Below are 19,817 nucleotides of genomic sequence, written 5' to 3'. Positions count from 1 at the left end.
TATTGCAGTACTTGTTTGGTTACAAAATTATCTTCAAAGTAAATATTATTTTCTTCTTTAAATATGAAGAAATCGGATTAGGGAGGGTAAGTAATTTGGGAAGGGTCACACAGCAAGTAAGTTCTTGGCTGACGTCAGAGTTAGAGGATCCAATTCCAAATCCAAGTTCTTTCCATTTGTCATTAACTTATTTCAGACTCAGTAGCTTCAAATGTTAAAGGAAGGACCAGATAATCCTTTAAACTATGTCACTTTGTAGACACTACAAAAAAAATCAAAAGTTTAGTTTTAAAAAGTATGTGCATGTGACACAGAACAATGACTAAAATAGGAAAACAGACTGTCCACCTGTCTCTGTGGAAGCATCCCACTTCCTAGAATCTCCAACACCAAAATATTTTATCTGCACAGGTTTCACTGATTTGAGTAAAAAAAAAAATGAAAACAGTTATTATAGCCTGAAAAATTACAGCATTCATTTCTAATTCTAAAAAAATGATGCTGGTACACTCTTTCACTAAACCAGAAAATATACCTTCCTCTCTCATGAGTCTGATTCATATTTATTAATTCAATATGAGGTTCATAGAACAATGCATTTTATGACTATTAATTCACAACCCGTCTTCTCAATTTTCAAGTGGAACTCCCCTAACTGTGAAAAGAGTTTCGTATTAAATCTATAGTAGGATACGACCCATGATTTTGTGCCTCGAGATTTCATCAGTGGAATTATAACTCCATAATTCATGGTTAACTGTTTGTAACTTCCATACTTGAATAGTGTATATTTAAAGTATGTTTACAAAGCGTGGAGATGCAAACATTTCTGAATTAATTTTTGTGTTGGTATTATAGGCTGTTCCCTTGATATGATGCTGTTTTACTACAATTTAATAAATTAAAAGTGAAGCAAACTGGAAAACGAAAATGATGGAAAATACAAGTATAATGTCTTTGGGTACTTTCACGGATAAGTTTAGAGGGAATGACTTATATTTTTTATATTTCAGTGTGAATACACTCCTGATACTTTTGAGAGGTTTCATCAAATAAACTTTATTGCATCAATCAATCAATCAATCAATCATGTTTAATGAGTAATAACTAGATGCCAGACACCATCTTAAGCAATGAGCGACACAGAGAGGTGTCTTCATTTATGGGGGATGTAGAATGAGACTGTGGCTAGCAAAGGTAGATCGGGCCAAGATTCTCTGGGATGGGGAAATCAGACTGAAATAGAATGTGAGAAGTTCCAGGAGGAAGGAACAATAAGTACAAAGGTACAGAGATAGAAATAAGCTTGAGATGATAAAGGAACAGAAAGAAATCCAGTGTGGCTTGAAGATGGAAAGAATAGGAGGTTTGAAAGAAAATATAAATAGATCAACAGGAATCACCAATTAATTAATTGGATTCAGGGAAGAAGGAAGAGTTAAGTCAAGGGAACACTCTTGGATTTTTAACCTAATCTTACAGTTACTTCCATTTAACATGATGGAGAAGACCAGGAATAGGGTACAGTTATGGGTTTGGGATACCTAATGGGATGAAGTAAGAGTCCTATGTTCAATATGGTAAATGAAGTCACTATTATTTGGATAATGTTATGTGTAGAAAGCAGCTGGATATTTGAGTCTGGAACTAAAGGGAGGCATAGAGATGGATGCTGAAAATTATGAGTCAGGTAAATACAGATGATATTAAAGCCATAATCACAAGAAAATGACATAAGAAAAGGTTAAAAACCAAACTGTGGCTTAATCTAACATCTAAGGTCACCCATAAGAGGAGGATTCAAGAAAGGCAACTGTTGAGGAAGTAACAACAATTCAAGGAAAATCAGGGACATATTTTGTGAAATCCAAGAATGGAAAATGTTTCAGGGAAACAGTGGCATCTGTGCTGAGAGATGGAATAATATGAGGGCAACCAAGTGACCATTGACTTTGGCAAAATGAAGGCTAATGATGGGGTTGAAACACATTTTCAAAGAATATATTTGATAGAAAGAGATGGAGTGTAATGTTATAAGAAACTGAATATTCAAAGGCACAGAGTGGCTGTGAAGCTAAGTTTGCCAGAGACAAATTCCTGGTACTTCACACATTAGTGACAATAGAACAGGTAAAAAGCATGTCCTATTCTACATGGCTGGCTTACTTCTTTGACATTTTCTTTTCATTATATTCCAATGATGTTTATGACTCACTAATTAATTTGGCAGCATAGTTGTTTTTTTTTAAAGATTTATTTATTTGAGAGAGAGAGAGAGAGAGAGGGTGTGCACGAGTGTGCAAGTGGTGGGGAGGGGCAGAGGAAGAGAATCTTCAAGCAGACTTCCCACTGAGTGCGGAGCCCAAAACAGGGCTCTATCTCATCACCCATGAGATCACAACAGGAGCCAGACCAAGAGCTGGCTGCTTAACGAAACCACCCAGGTACCCCGAAAAGATTACTCTTTCTTCATTGTCTTGGTACCCTGGTCAAAAACCAGCTGACCATAAGTGTAAGGTTTATTTCTGGACTCTCAATTCTATTCCATCTATCTATATGTCTATTCTTATGCTGATACTGTCCTCTTTTGATTACTGAACTTTGTAGTAAGTTTTGAAATTAGAAAATGTGAGTTTTCCAAATTTGATTTCTTTTAAAGATTGTTTTGGTTATTCTGGTTCTTTTATATTTCAAAATGATGCAAAGAAAGTCATTTGGGATGTTGATAGGAATTGCCTTGAATCTGTAGATCAAATTTTGGGAAGCAGTGTATTTCTGTGCACTAGCGATGAAGAAATAGAAAATGAAAATAAGAAAACAATTTAATTTATAAAAGCATTAAAAAGGATAAAATACTCAGGGATAAATTTAAGAACCAAAATGTAAAACATTCTGAAAACCGCAAATAATTTTAAAAAGAAATTAAAGAAAACTTTAACGAGAGAGAGAGTAACATCAAGTAGGAGGAGGGACAGAGGGAGAGAATCTTCAAGCAGACTCCCTGCTGAGTGCAGAACCTGCTGTGAGGCTCAATCTCATGACCCATGAAATCATGATCTGAGCTGAAACCAGGAGTCCAGCAGTCAACTGATTGAGCTACCCAAGTATGCCTTGGCAGCCTAATTCTTAAAAAAGAATAAAAGTTTTCCAGTACTGTTTACCTACTGAATGTTTGCTACCTTAGTTACAAAGGCTTCTTTTCTAATTTTGTCTTTAGATGAACTAACTTTGATTCTCCTTTGTTTTTATTTTTTACTTTAATTTAAGAAAACATAAAAGGTAAGGAACAAATGACAGAATAATATTAAAATTTTAAAAATTAATCATCAGTTACACTATTATTACGTTATACTCCTTGATGGGGGAATTATGTCAAATATTGGAAAGAATTCCTAATTACCACTTAATATCTACTCATGCCAAAACTAAGCACAAAAGAACACATTACATATAACAAGGTATTAGTGTGTAATCAAGTTATGCATATTATAACTTAAAATTTTTCTCTTGTGGGAAAACAAGTAGTCAATTAGCTTCCTAATTTTCATTCTTTAAAATTCATGGGTAAAACAGAATACAAAGAATATCCTTTTGGTTTTTAGTAGAAAGAAAGTTAAATTTCTTCAAATTCTTTATAAATTTTAAATGTTTATACCACATCTTAATATAGAACAAGTGACAAAAAAGATCACCTATTTCATGGATATACATGTAAGCATATATGTACATAGTAAAGGCAAACTATAAGAACTTTATATAGACTGATAAGGTAAGATAAAGTTATCTTGCAATCTTATCAAATATCACAGTTGTATTATTTTCAATATTAAAAGTTATATATAATAAAGTTATCTGTTCACAGCTGTGAATATTTTATAATTAAATCTTGTGAAAAGATAAAATTGAGCTAGGGATTCTAAAAAATAATCCTCATTTAAAAAGTTAGCAAAAACTATACAATAGGTCACTTTAATTTCTTCAGATTGACATAATAAGCATGAAAAATATTTCATTTATAGGCAAAAGAATATAACTCAAGAAGTACAACTTGAGCAATTGTATGTGTTTAATGCAATGACAGTATTTTAAGAATTTAATTCATTTAGTAGTTTGAAAATAGTATTGAAAGGGAAAATTATCAATTAACGTAATGCCCACCTAAGATGAATAGTACCAATGTACTATTTGCAAAAGAAATGACTAAAAAAACAAAGTTTAATAATTAACGTGGAAATACAAGTTTTCATGCTATTATATTTTTTGGACAATTTTATGCTTATTTTCTGGTATTCAGTCATTATTCTACATATTCATGAACATTCTATATGATTTCATAATGAAAAATCTGTACTTTTAGTGCAGTCTGCTCTGCTCACCTTTCTGATAGGTTCTTCTTTAAAAAAAAAAAAAGATTTCATTTATTTATTCTTGAGAGAGAGAGAGAAAGAGAGAAAGAGAGGCAGAGACACAGGCAGAGACACAAGCAGAGGGAGAAGCAGACTCCATGCTGGGAGCCTGACATGAGACTTGATCCCGGGTCTCCAGGATCATGCCCCAGGCCGAAGGTGGCACTAAACTGCTGAGCCACCCGGGCTGCCCTCTGATAGGTCCTTTTAATACAAAAATTTAAATCCTTGTGAAAAGTATTTAATACTTTTATTTTTTGAAGTACTAAAAAATTTAAACATTTTTGTTACAAATGGCTATTATAGATGGCTGTCTGAAAAGAATAAGAAAAAATTAAAAAATGTAAATATCACCATTAATATAATACAGTCTACACAGTAAATAAAATTATGCTAATGATGAAAAATCTGACTAAATGATCAAAAGTACATCTTGAGAATTAATGTTTAAAACTTAAAATTTGTGTGTCTTGAGGCACATGGATGGCTCAGTCAGTTGAGTGTCAGACTCTTGGTTTCAGCTCAGGTCATTCATGATCTCAGGGTTGTGGATCGAGCCCAATGGGATCAGCATGGAGTCTACCTGAGAGTCTCTCTCTCTTTCCTTTTTCCTCCCCCACCTCAAATGAATAAATATAATCTTTGGGAAAAAGTAAAATAAAATTCATATGTCTAACTTAATTCATAAATATTTTTAAAAAATAGATCTTAAATGATTGCTAGCATGATAATTTTTTAACAAAATTATGAGCTTCTAAAAATACGTATCAAGAGATTTTAGTCTATTTTTATCAAAGGAAATATCTGTTGCTTTTAACTTCAATTAAATACATTTATTAAATAGATATCACATTCTGATTTGAAAAGATGAAGAACTAAATGTGATTTGTGAGTTAAATGATGCAACATTTGTTATTTATCCTGAAAAGATTACCTAGTAAGTCCATTACTTCTTGTCTGCTTTCTTAAATTGTTTCAAGACGTTACTACCATCTGCTTACATACTACCTACCTAAATAGTTTCAGACTCTAAAAAAATGGTAGTGGGCACATATCTGTGCTGAAAATGTTATGCCAGAAGCTCTTATCTCCTACACTTGGAAGTCACATAATGGGTTAGTGATTTTATTAGCTATCTAGCTAGTATCAACCATTTTTGGCCGATCCTTATGGGCCCATTTTCCCAGGTTACTTATAAGGACACTGACTTTATTTGGTAAGCACTTTCATTTGAGATAGAAAATATTTTTTCAATCTTTAGGCATCTATATGTGGAGTACATCAAATTAATGCTTTACGTGTTGAATATCTAAGGTATTATTGACTCAGGAAACCTAATTTTCCTAAATTAGGAAATACCAGCCCCTAAATTACAATACCAGCTTGGTAATTACTCTATCTTCTCAGGAAAAAAAAAAAAAGAAAAAGAAAAAGAAAAGAAAACTAGAAAACTAGAAAACTAGGAAACAAGACCAGATTGTTCTGGGTGGTTCAGTTGGTTAAGCATCTCTTTCAGCTCAGGTCATGATCCCAGGGTCCTGGGATCGAGCCACGCATTGGGTTCCTGCTCATCAGGGAGCCTGCTTCTTTTTCTCTCTCTGCCATACCACCTGCTTGTGCTCTCTCTTTTAAATAAATACATAAATACATAAATAAATAAATAAATAAATAAATAAATAAATAAATAAACAAAATCTCTTTTAAAAAGATAGGACTGTTCTACTAGAGTTAGAAATAACAAACTTGTTCAGGAAGTCTTTCTAGAAAGTCATAGCTTTCTTTTAGAGAAAATGTTTTGTTCATCTTTTTTTGAAAAAAAAATCATCGCATATTGATGTATTTAATTTCACCCTAAAAATTAGTACACATTATCAGCAGAATCTCCAATTTTTACTAGAAGAGGTTATTTCTAAGTCATGTGTTAAGCTAGTAACCTAGCTCCAATTAGAACTAAAGCTTGCTGATCATTTTCCCACAGCCCATCATGCCATACTCTGCAATTGTTCCTGAAGTGTCTCTTTTATATAATCACAACAGGAAAAACAAATCCTACCAAAGATATTTGTCTTTTGGCCAGAAATACCTACAATTATAAAAGCCCCTTACTCTCTAACCACAATGGCTGTGAGATTTATGAGATTCATTGGGAAAGGGGTTGCATTTTAGAATATTGCAATACTCTGTCAGCACTAAAAAATTAATGATACAAAAAACCGTCTGCAAGACAAAAAGTAATGGAAACACTCTATCGTTCAATAATCACTCCAGTATTTAGTATTTCAAGATGGGTAAGATGGTCTCCAATGTATCATTCTGCTGAAATGAAAGAGTGCTTAAAAAAAAAAAAAAAAAAAAAAAAAAAAGAACCTGAGGTGTTTCTTAACAAGAAATAGAAAAAAAGACCTAATACTGTTTAAGCAGATCAAGCAACAGTAGCCAGTTTTCCCTTAAACTGATATGCTGTGAGATGTATTATAAGCAACAGCTTTCTATAATAGTAGTATTCAAAAAGGCTAATTATTTAATATGTGTCACCCTTTTAAGAGACTTGGAAAAATAGAATTCAAATCAATGCCTCATTTCCTTAAATTATAGGGTTTTCTACTAATGTTACAAATAATGTTACATAAATTTTGAAAAATGCTACTATGCTATTAAATGTTTCATTTTTGTTTCATACACCTTAGAAATAGGGGACTAATTTACTATTGAGTATTTATGAGTTAAGGAGCCTTAGGAAAATAAAAGAACTCTCGAAAGCTTAGGAAATATAAAATATTTTTCTCATTATCAAAGAGAAAGATATATGTTCTGTGGGCAAGAGATCTAAAATAGTAAAGAAAATAAATATCTTGCCTGGACTCTGAGATACAACTAATTACAAGACACACATTCACCGTGAAAGATAAGATGTGGACAATGTACTTTCTGTAATGACCAATGAATGGCTCTTGTAAAAATATTGAAAAATAGTCCATGTATAATAAAGCTTCATAGATGATTGTGTAATTAATAAAAAAACTCATATGCCTTCAATAATTTGAGGGAAGGGCATGATTTCATAAGAATTCTTAGCATAAATGTCATTTTATTTCATTTTTTCTGCAAATATTTTATTCATCACCTACTATATTCTAGTTACTAGGCAATGGCTATCCAGATAAACAGGACAGATGAGGCCCTTTGTGGAGCACATACTTAGTGGGAGTGTAGAGAAGAGATGATGTCCAAGTAAAATGTATATAGATAATTTCAGGCCGTGCTATAAAGTAAAGACCATTGGTATCTGGCTGAGGTAAAGAGTGATGCATGGTGAGAGGGGGGCTTTTTTATTCAGGCAGATCAGTGAAGAGCTTTCTAAGTGACAGTATTGGAGCTGAGTTCTGAATGCTGTATTAGAACCAAATATGCAAGGCTATGAAAGAACAGTGATACTGGCTGGAGATCAAGTCTAAAGATCCTGGGGTAGAAAATAGTTAAGGTTCTCTAAGTGTTATCTGATATTTTGTTTGCAAACTGTGACTGTCATAGGTGCTCACACTGAAGAAAAGGCAAAGTTAATATTGTAAGTGTGAAAATTCACAGATTCTTTCAGCTACTGTACTCTTAAGTCATTAATTTCTCTATTTTTATTTCAGTAATTTCTATTAAAAATATGATCCAAATGTATTTTAGATTACAAATATTTTCACTTCAAGGACAAAATTAAGTGATGCTGTTGTCTTCAGAAGATCTTTAGTAATAAAACACAGACTATACTTGTATCATTTTTGCTTAAATTCATCTAATCTAACCTAACTTCCTAATTCCAATAGTGGAATAGAAACACCATGGCTCTAGTTAGCTTTAAACTTGAATTTAAAATATTTTTTTCCACTTTAAAGTTTCATAAACATGTTTTATGAAAAAAGGAACTTTTGTACATCAAAAGACACTATCAACAGAGTAAAAAGGCAGCCTATATTTATTCATGAGAGACACAGAGAGAGAGGCAGAGATGTAGGCAGAGGGAGAAGCAGGCTCCCTGCAGGGAGGTTGAGGTGGGACTCAATCCCAGGACCTTGGATTACACCCTGAGTCAAAGGCAGATGCTCAGCCACTGAGCCACCCAGGTGTCCCAAAGGCAGCTATAAAATGTGAAGAAAAAATGTTTGCAAATGAGTTAATATCCAGGTTATATAAAGAACTCCAATTCAACAACAAATTTCTATTTTTGGAATAGTAAAAATTCCTATTTTTGGTTTAAAAATAGGCAAAGAGGGTGACTCAGCGGTTTAGCACCTGCCTTTGGCCCAGGGCGTGACCCTGGAGTCCCAGGATCGAGTCCCGCATCGGGCTCCCGGCGTTAAGCCTGCTTCTCCTTCTGCCTGTGTCTCTGCGCTCTTTCTCTCTATGTCTATCATGAATAAATAAATAAAATCTTTAAAAAAATAGGCAAAGAACTTGGCTAGCCAAAAAAAAATATACAAATGACCAATAAGCACATGAGAGATACTTAACATCACTAACCATTAAGAGAAAAGCAATTAAAAACCACAATAAGGTCCTACTAACACGGACTATTATGAAACATGAACATACACCCAGAATAACAAGTGTTGCTGAGGATGTGGAGAAATTGGAACCCTACGCAGTGGTGGTCAGAATATGAACTGGTCCAGTTGCTTTAGAGCATTTTGCCAGTTCCTCAAGAAATTAAACATAGAATTACCATACGATCCAGCAATTCTCCTTGTGGGTATATACCCCAAAGAATTTAAAGCAGGGACTTGAACAGACATTCGTGCTCCCATGTTCATAACGATAGTATTTACAATAGCCCAGGAGTGGATGCAATCCAAGTGCCTGTCGAGAGATGAATGGACAAATAAAATATAGTATATACATAGTGGAATGTTGTTCAGCCTTAAAAAGGAAGGAATTCTGACACATGCTACGATGTGGATGGGACTTGAAGACATCATGCTAAATGAAATAAGCCAACCACAAAATGTTAAATACCATGTAATCTCATTTATATGAGGTACCTAGAGTAGTCAGATTCATAGAGACAAAAAACAGAATGGTAGTTGCCAGGGGTTGGGAGGAGTGGAGAAAATGAGGAGTGGTACAGAATTTCAGTTTCAGAAGATGAAAAAGGTTTTGGAGACAGATGGTGGTGATAATTGCACAACAAGTGGATGTATTTAATACCATTGAACTGTACACTTAAAATGGTTAAAATGCGAAATTTCATTATATATCTATATCTATCTATTATCTATCTATTTATCTATCTATCTATCTATCTATCTATCTATCTATCTATCTATCATTTCTACCACAATTTTTAAAACAGAAAGAAAAGAGATGTAGTTTTATTAAATGTTGTGGCGATGTGTTTTCTCTTTGTGATGGAGACTCCTTGCTTAATATAGAATTCTCAAATAAAGAAGCATACTTTTTTTGTTGCTTTGATTATGTTACATATTTCAAAACCTCTGGCATTGTCTCTTGTTAGAACAAAGTAACTTGAAACTTATTTAACAACAAAAATTCTACATATAAAGTTTTCCTCAAATTTTCTTGATTATAAATGATAATGAGTAGCATGCTGAAATGTGAGAAATCCAAAAAATTTTAATGTTATGTGCTGGCTGAAACTTATTTGCTATATATACTATATATAGTACATTATATGAAGAGACAAAAGTAGAAGCTACTATAACATATACTTCAAGTAAGTCTGTTGGCTGGAACATGTAATACATTTCATCACAATTTAAAGTGAATGCAAACTTCGACCAATTGTGCTGGAACCTTATCCTACTGGTTATTAAGAAAGTGATTTTTCTCTGGAGTCAAGCAATTTATAAGAAAGACCTGCACATTGTACATGATGCCATTTTGTATAATAAACATTTGTTTCTAGTAATGCCATGGTGAATTCCCAAAGCATTGCTTTAATTAAATGTTTTATTAATTAACGTAAACCTCATGTAGTGAGGATGAAATAACGTGCTTTCTTCCATCTCACTGAGATACAAAAGCATAAAGACAAAAGGTACCTTTACAATAGGGATATATAGAGAGATGAAAACCCGCAGTGCAGTTCTTATATTATGAAGTTGTCTTCCAGACGGAAGTTAGCCTCAAAATCATTTATCTTTAGTCAAAAACTGCAAAAGAGCATAACACAACCCCCAGCCTCATAGAAGGCATTCCTGAACAAAAGGAACTCACAGACACTTGGCAGCTGTTACTCTAGGGAGTGGCACCTCTCATCATTTCTGCTACGTACGTAATATAATAGAAGGTAGGGGGAACTAACAATAAAAAGACAATAGAAATGTGGTTGCTGAACTCTGTAATTGAGTACAAAAGCCTATATTTTAGCACATTCTCTGGTGTATTTGCATAACCTATTCCAACCTCTTTGTCTAGACCCACTCAGATGACTATGGCTAGAAACACAAACTCATCTTGATTCTAGACTCATGCTAAAACATAATCAGAAGTCTTCACATTGAACACTGCTCAGCAATCCTTTCTTGTTCCCACAATTTACTCTCTCTCTCTTCCAGATTCTGTATTTCCTTCTACCTCCTCAAAATTCCATCTCCCTTTTCACTTTCCTAACTCTTGAATGATGGCCTTTCTATTTCACTGAGAAAACAGAATACAGTTGACCCTTGACCCGCACGGGTTTGAACTACATGGGTCCACTTACATGAGGATTTTTTTGGTAAATACAGTACAGTACTATAAATGTATTTTCTCTCCTTGATTTATTAATAACATTTTCTTTTCTCTAGCTTACTTTATTGTAAGAATGTAGTATATAATACATAGAACATACAAAATATGTGTTAATTGACTGTTTATGTTACAAGTAAGGCTTCCCGTCAACAGTCGGCTACTAGTAGTTAAATTTTAGGGGAATCAAAAGCTGTACATGGATTTTCGACTGCATGGAAATTTAGCGTCCCTAACTCTCATGTTGTTTAGGGAGCAACTGCCAATCATACCAATGCATGTGCCTCTGCGCCTCCACTCTCTTCCTTCTCTCCTGGCTATGCTCTTGTCAAGGCCAGCACCTCTTTTTCTAGATCCCATACCCTGACTTCCTGAAAGAATTTCCTTTGTACTTCTTATCCCCTATCATTTCATCAATATTCCACCTCATCAAGATCATCCTTATGAGAATATAAAATAAATTCTCATTTTAATAATTTAATAATTCTCTTCTTTAAATCCAACTCCCTCTAATTGCATTACATTTCAACTGTATAGAAAAATTACTCAAAAGAGTAGACTATGCTTATTGTTTTCAATTTCTTACCTCTCATTTTCTTTTCAGATCATTCTAATCATGCCTTTGTACCCATCTGAAACACTCCTTCAGATGACAGTCTTGTAAAATTCCATAATAGAGGCTTAGTTTTTATTGTATAAAAATTATCAGCAGCATGGTGCAATTATTTTTTTTTTAATTCTGTTTCCTTTTCTTCTTTCTTCTTTCTTTCTTTCTTTCTTTCTTTCTTTCTTTCTTTCTTTCTTCTTTCTTTCTTTCTTTCTTTCTTTCTTTCTTCTTTCTTTCTTTCTTTCAAGATTTTATTTATTTATTCATGGGAGACACAGAGAGAGGGAGAGAGAGCGAGAGAGAGAGAGAGAGAGAAAGAAAGGCAGAGACACAGGCAAATGGAGAAGCAGGCTCATGCAGGGAGCCCGTCGCGGGACTCGATTCCGGGTCTCCAGGATCACACCCTGAGCTGAAGGCGGCGCTAAACCACTGAGCCACCCAGGGCTGCCCTCTTTTTCTTTTCTTTTCTTTGCTTTCTTTTCTTTTTTCTTTCTTTCTTTCTTTCTTTCTTTCTTTCTTTCTTTCTTTCTTTCTTTCTTTCTTTCTTTCTTTCTTTCTTTCTTTCTTTCTTTCTTTCTTTCTCTTTCTCTTCTTTCTTTCTTTCTCTCTCCCTCTTCCTTCTTTCCTCCCTTCCTCCCTCCCTCCCTCTCTCTTTCTTTCTTCACCAGAGAAATAAATTCAATTCAAAGATTAATACTGGGTGTTATTCTGTATGTTGGTAAATTCAACACCAACAAAAAATAAATTTATTATATAAAAAAAAAAGAGTTACTTGTGGGATGCCTGGGTAGCTCAACGGTTGGGTGTCTGCCTTCAGTTCAGGGTGTGATCTGGGAGTCCTAGGATCAAGTCCCACATCTGGCTCCCTGAATGGAGCCTGCTTCTCCCCCTGCCTATGTCTCTGCCTCTCTCTGTGTGTCTTTCATGAATAAATAAATAAAATCTTTAAAAAATTGGGGATCCCTGGGATCCCAATTGTGTGTGACTATCATAAATAAATAAAAATTAAAAAAATTAGTTACTGGTCTCCCTCATTATATCTCGAGATAACTAATGTTAAAAACCTATAGTCTAATCTTCTTCATGTTTCTCCATTACCATACAATCTTACATAATTTTTATACCATTCCATTTTCTAAATGGAATCATACTATATATGTTTATCCATATATAGAGTTTATATAGTATACTCTTTATATATGATTCTATATATATAGTATGGAATAATACCATATAGGTTTCTCCATAGTTTATATATACTTTTTGATTTATGTAGATTTAACTTAGTCTTTTTAATAGTTGAATAACATTTCATAGTAAGGACATCCAAAATTTTATTCAATTATTCTTCTTTTGCTAATTGTTTCAATTTCTCATACAAATAAGAATGCTGATACAATTTATATCTTTGTTCATATATGTCTGTGTCTGGGTTCACCAGAAATCAGAGCATTAATTAAATGGTTAAGTGCAAGCACTTTCCTAAGGTCTATCATTTAAAGAGCAGGAGTGAGAGAGGAGAGCGAAGCAGGAAAGACTGAGAGTTAATACAAATAGAAATGATATTCTAAATATTACCTCTTCACCTCTTATTCTAAGTTACCCTCACCTTCAGCCAGTACTTCAACTGGTTTGAGCCATTAGTTGCCTTGATCTTATTGGACTGTGGTTATGCCACCATTATCACTGGACACAGATGCACCCAGTAAATCCTATGTGTTCCTTGCATACTCATTCCTAACCCCAATGTGTAAAAGCAATGCTAGTTCTTCATGATAATCTAAACAGATTACCCCTCTCCCCCTCCCCCACTCATGTAGCAATTCCTTTCTTTTGGTCCATGAGCATGAGTAACCCAAAGTGAGTAAGTAATCCCAGCTTCAAGTTCAGGAGAAAATTATCTGTTTATCCTTATAAGAACTAGGAATGAAGGACTTCAAATCTGGGAGATCCTAATTTTGGGGAGATAAGAGTACTATTATTAGTGGGTCTATGAGAGTAAACAATTCTGTGTTCCTCCAATTCTTCATTCTATCCACTAGGAACACAGCAACCATCAAATATTGGTTGTTTATTCAGCACCTCTGCTACATATAACTGTTCATTGTATCATTCTATTAGGATTTATTTGGCTGTTCTGGATAATAGCATGCATGATAAGATATGGGGCCTTGTGGCTTTGTTTCCCTCTTTTAACTTATTCCCCCTAAAATGGGCCTGTTATCTCAGGCAACCTACTGCTTCTGTGGACAGTCTCACAGGCCCATCTGCATATCTCTTCTCCATGTTGCCTTATCCTAGATCTTTGAATCCCACCAGGAGCTCTTTATCAAAATATAGAGCATGAAATATCTATAGAATTCTAAGGACCAATATTTCTATTATCCTATTGAGGTTTTCCAGAAATCTATGGTATTTTACTATTATTCACAGATAACTCTAATTCCATTAAACCTTCTGCATCATATAGTCAGAAGGTTAAGGCAGCTTGTCCTATAGACTTGACTTACTCTCTTGCTCTGTGTTGACTGAAAACTGGACATCTCCTCAGTCCCCTGATGAGTGAGGAAAGGAGTAGTATTCCCAACTGTGGTATATGCTGCCTTAAAATTCAAAGACTCTCATGAAGCTCTGTGCCTCTGTCTTTCTTTTTTTTTTTTTTTTAAAGATTTTATTTATTTATTCATGAGAATGCACAGAGAGGAGAGAGAGAGAGGCAGAGATGCAGGCAGAGGGAGAAGCAGGCTCCATGCACCGGGAGCCCGACATAGGATTTGATCCCAGTCTCCAGGATTGCGCCCTGGGCCAAAGGCAGGCGCCAAACCGCTGCGCCACCCAGGGATCCCCTCTGTACCTCTTTCTTAATGGGAGACAGTGGCAGAGTTAATAACCACCAGAATGCTCTACAAATTCAATCCCAAAGTACTTTGGAAGTGGCAAGTCCTTAATTTTCCTAAGTGTAATTTCTAACCTTTAACATTCACGTATTTAACTAGAAAGTTCAACATTCTTGCCACTTATTACCAGCTCAACTTTGCATACTATCTGCAATATAAAGAAAAAGTATGATGTTCTAAGGAATGTTAAGTGATCAAGATTTTTTGGGGCTATAAGAAAAATTAAGAGGCATTATAGCTCTGGGACTTTGCTGTGAATATATGCCACTGTACTTCCATGCAATTCAAAACTGCACTTGATTCTTCCTATGGATGGATATTAAAACACATTTGCTAGCTCCATAACCCGAGCTCCTTTACCTCTTGGTTGGTGATTTGGCAATAATTTTAGTAAAACAGGGATTTTATATTCAGCCAAAGACTTTATATTTAGCCAAGCAGTCCATCAAGTAAAAAATTAAAAGCAAATAATATTGAATATGTAAGAACATAAGTATTAGAGCTGTGTTGTACAAAGTACAGTAGCCACTAGCTGCATGTAGCTATAAACATTAAAATTAATTAAAATTAAATAAAATTTAAAATTCAATCCCTCAGTCACAGTAGCCAGACTTCAAGGCACATTCACTTGTGCTACTTACTGAACAGCATACATATAGAATATATTTATCATGGCAGAAAGTTCTGTTGAACAGCACTCTACTAGAAGATAAGCATGATGGAACAGAAATGGTTAGGAAACCCCTGCAATGCTGGAGAAAATAGAATATATTTAATAAGTAGAATACATTGTATTCAACATTGAAATTATTATTCATATTTGGAAATAAAACTAAACAAAGGAAAGAATTAAGATGAAATGTTGCTCTGTAAATGGCATGCACTTTTATAAGGACTACATAATATCTTTTTTAATAGAAAGAATACAGAGAACTATAATAGAAAATAGAATAGAAATAATTGACTTCTATAGCTTAGGAGCAATAGGTGGGAGATAATATATGTCATTTAAATCTGATAACTCAAATAGTGGAATATCTAGTATATAAAAGGTAAACATTAAGGTAATCTCACTGAATCAAGTTGGGTGAGAAGGAAAAGTAGAGATAAAGAGTTAACAGGTTTAGTTTGTTTTGGGATCCCTGGGTGGCTCAGCAGTTTGGCACCTGCCTTCAGCCCAAGGCCTGATCCTGGAGTCCTGGGATCGAGTCCCACGTTGGGCTCCCTGCATGGGCCTGCTTCTCCCTCTGCCTGTGTCTCTGCCTCTCTATCTGTGTCTCTCATGAATAAATAAAATCTTCTAAAAAATTTAGTTTGTTTTGCTTATACTATGGAATTAATAGACAGTATCTTAAAAAGAGGCAAAATAAATTACATTACAGTATAAATGTAATCTTTGGAATAAAAATGGGAAATTTATTTATTTATTTATTTAGTTAGTTAGTTAGTTATTAGTCTCTCTTTATTCTTTTGGTAATCTCTTCCAGAGTTTACTACTTCCATCTGTAGGTGATGAAATATAAGGAATCCACTTCAAATGTTGGTCCCACTATGAGCATGGTCTTTCCCTTTACTTGAACTCAGAATTAGGACTTTTGGTTCTTGTTTTTTATATTCCAGTCCCATAAATAGCTTTCACTGTACAAGTTATCTGCAGGCAGTCATATGCTTTCTAGCAGTAGTCTACAATAAGGCTCTAGCTTCTTCAGGACACTACACAAGATGGATTTAAAAATGTATAAAACTAAATTAATTAATTAATTAATTTAATTTAATTTAAAAATAAAAAAATAAAAATGTGTAAAACTAGCAGGCATTCTCTCAAATGAGTTTAAATGCATTTCATTTTTAGACAACCTACATGACATGTTTTTTTCCTTAAAAACAATGCCTCCACTCCAAATAAATCAAGGTCAAAATAAATAAAGAGCTCAAGATGACATCAGTCCCATTTGTCTAAGTCCTGGTGTTGTGTGGATGAAGAGCAGCAGCCAGTTAGGACATCAGGTGATACATCCGAAGTAACAGTCAAGTTCATTAACATTTTTTCATTTCTAAACCATCCTTAAAGAAAACCATATATGGGGTCACACCATCCTCACAGTAGTCCAGTAGTGCAACCATGCCATCTGGATTCATGTTTTCACCAATAAAGAACTCCTAGTTTTTGAAATTAGCAAGGATGTGCTTGATTTGTTCTGCAGCCCCTCTCATAAAGGGCTTTACTCTTTCTGGTCTCTGTTCTTCAAGTTTGCCTTTGATTGATTTCATATCATCTTTGATGCACTTCTTGTAGGCTTCTTTTGTGAAGCTGGTTTCCTGCAAGTGATGGTTCCTGACGATATCAACACCAGTGATTACTGTGCTTTTTTGGTACCTTCGCCCTCCCGGCCTTCAGCGGAGGCATTTCCACCAATGAACAAGTCATCAATGTTACCCCCTGTCCTACTGACCATCTTCTCCTCCACCTCCAAGGAGAGCCTGTCCGCGATCTCTCGGATCTTGTAGATGTCGGAGAACATCTCAACTCATCATGGTTGATGAGGCCCGGGTAGATGATCATGACCATGGCTGGGGGGAGACGAGGGCGGCGCTGGCTTAGCAGGAGCCCGGAGCTCTGAGCTAGCGCGGTGCAGCGGAGCGGCACTTGGGGGAGGGCGAGCGGGTAGGAAGCTCGGAAACTTATTAAAGATTAGAACTCACATCATCATAACGAAAAGCAAACACGTAAAATGTAAAATTTAGAGAAAGTGAGAGTAATATTTACATATATGCTGATTATATCAATGATGTAAGTAAGAATGGCTCACCTGTTAGAATTATTTCCAGGTTGTCTTCCAAAGCAAAAACCAATTCTATGCTATAGTCATAGCTGATTAGGACATATTGAGTATAAACAAGTGACCAAAAGTACATAGGTAACTCCAAACAAAAGGAAAGTGGAGTTTTCTCTTATCAGATAGGCTAGATTTCAGGGCAAAACACTGAATGGAACAAGCTACCATTCACCAAAATAGTTATAACACGCGTGCACGTGTGTGTATACCAAATAGAATGTAATCTTTAAAGAGTGAATGATCTCAGTGCTAATTAAAATATCCAAAATACATAAAAAGGTAAGAAAACTTAAAAGTGATTTCTATGAAATGAGTATAATTGATACCAAGACTTTTTAATTATTGGAAGCAATTGTTACTTTGGTGATTACATTGCAAGGATGGCAGAGATTTCTCTCATTGGAGCACCTTCAATATATTGGCAATGGTGATGGAAATTTTGTGTTGAGAAGGATTCTGAGAGTATATCTGGGCATAGTGAATATCTTCATCAAGTGATATTTTCATCAGGAAAAAAGTAAGCTATCTTTGGTCAGATAATTATAATTCCCTACTTATGATAAAAAAAAAAAAAAAAAAAACCTGGAGCAGCGCGGGTAGTTCAGCGGTTTAGCGCTGCCTTCAGCCCAGGGCCTGATCCTGGGGACTGGGGATTGAGTCCCATGTCTGGCTTCCTGCATGGAGCCTGCTTCTCCCTCTCCCTGTCTCTGCCTCTCTGTGTCTCTCATGAGTAAATAAATAAAATCTTAAAAAAAAAAAAAAAAGATTTACCTACTTTAATTTTACTGAATTCTAGTCCTGAATTAGGAATTGATACAGTTTAATGAATAAGCAAGTCATGTATAGCACATTTAGCAAAACTACCAAATTTGGATTTCAATGTGGGTTTATACATACTGGACTAACTGCTTTTAAAAGTTCTATTCCGTTATAATCACTTGGACATACTACCAGAGTTTAAAAGGATGAAACATTTGATACTAGTTAAGAATACAAAATCTGAAATACAAGCCCTGCTATTTAAGCCTCCCTTTACTGGCTATGGAACCTTGGACACGTTACCACTCTGCCTCAGTTTCCTCACTGCACAGTAGGGATTATAATAATATTTATATCACAGAGTTGTAGGAAGATTAAAATGAGTTAATATTTATTATGTTCCTAAAATAATGCCTGATATACTAAATACTATATAAATGTCTGTGAATAAGATGTGGGGCACAAAACTGAATCCTTACCCTCACAAAGATAGCTATTTTGTCTCACACTTCATTATATCAACCTTTTCTGTGTCAAACAATCACAGGTAACTATCATAGAGAAAGGTAAAGGTATTTATAAATTAAACAATTTGAGAAAAGTATTATTTTTATTATTGATTACACATAGAAACATAATGCAGGTTCATTTGTTCAATAACAAAGTAATTTGATAAAATACTTCTACAAAACATAATTTATCAATGAGGGTTACTGAAGTCCTGGAAGCCTTTCACAATACATTTTAGCCTACGCATATTATATCTGTTAAAATTTTAATCCTGGCATAAAATTAGCCCTATATGTGGACAAATGCCTTTAGCAAGATTGAATAAATTAATTTTAGAATAATATTATTTTCCCAGCTGTTTAAGAGCCACACATATTGCCTATGGAATATCATTTTCCAATGCATTTTACAAGACTTTAGATACACACATAATTTTAGTTGAAATTTAGTTTTACTAATTTTCATTACTGTTCAATGACAAAGTATGAGGTGTCATTAATATATTCTAATACTCTATCACAGTGATCAAAATATAAGGAAGTAATTTATAAAACTTATCCCTATTGTCTGAGATAAAGGAAATTATCAGGAAAAAATACACATAATAACAACCTAGAGATGTTGACTTAAGTTGTCCTTTCAATAAAAGGATCTCTTAATTTTTTTGTATTTTATTATAGTTCATGAAAAATATCTGTATTACTGCTTTAAAAAAAAGTGTGAATGAATACCTAGCATTATTTCATCCCCTTCTCATGACTAGAAATTAATTCAAAATTATTTTTGTATGACCATCCCTCATTTCCCAGTTAAGTTACTGAACCTAGAATCCTTGGTTCATCCTTAGCTATACAGCTTTCACTTAAACTTCTTTTATTATTATCCAATTGACAACCAGAATCTCTCGTTTCCTATAGGGTTTCTCCTGTTTAATTAAGTGATTTAATAGTCCACACTGAAAAGCTTCTGCCTCACTCTGTTTTCATTAAAGAAACATTTCCTGATTGTCAATTGTATCAAGGAATATGAGGAAGGCATTTTTAAAAAGCCCTACAGTGATATCGGG

At 34.4% G+C, this 19,817-nt stretch overlaps 2 pseudogenes; both read right to left on the bottom strand.

Moving 5' to 3' along the window:
• The window catches only part of LOC125752300 (elongation factor 1-alpha 1-like), a 758,580-nt pseudogene that overhangs the window by 649,961 nt on the left and 88,802 nt on the right, over nucleotides 1-19,817 (bottom strand).
• Nucleotides 16,472-17,208, bottom strand: LOC112641226 (translationally-controlled tumor protein-like; annotated as a pseudogene).

The sequence above is a fragment of the Canis lupus genome, chromosome 12 (genome assembly GCF_003254725.2).
Source record: "Canis lupus dingo isolate Sandy chromosome 12, ASM325472v2, whole genome shotgun sequence".
NCBI classification, from domain to species: domain Eukaryota; kingdom Metazoa; phylum Chordata; class Mammalia; order Carnivora; family Canidae; genus Canis; species Canis lupus.
This window is presented reverse-complemented; position numbering and strand designations above follow the sequence as displayed.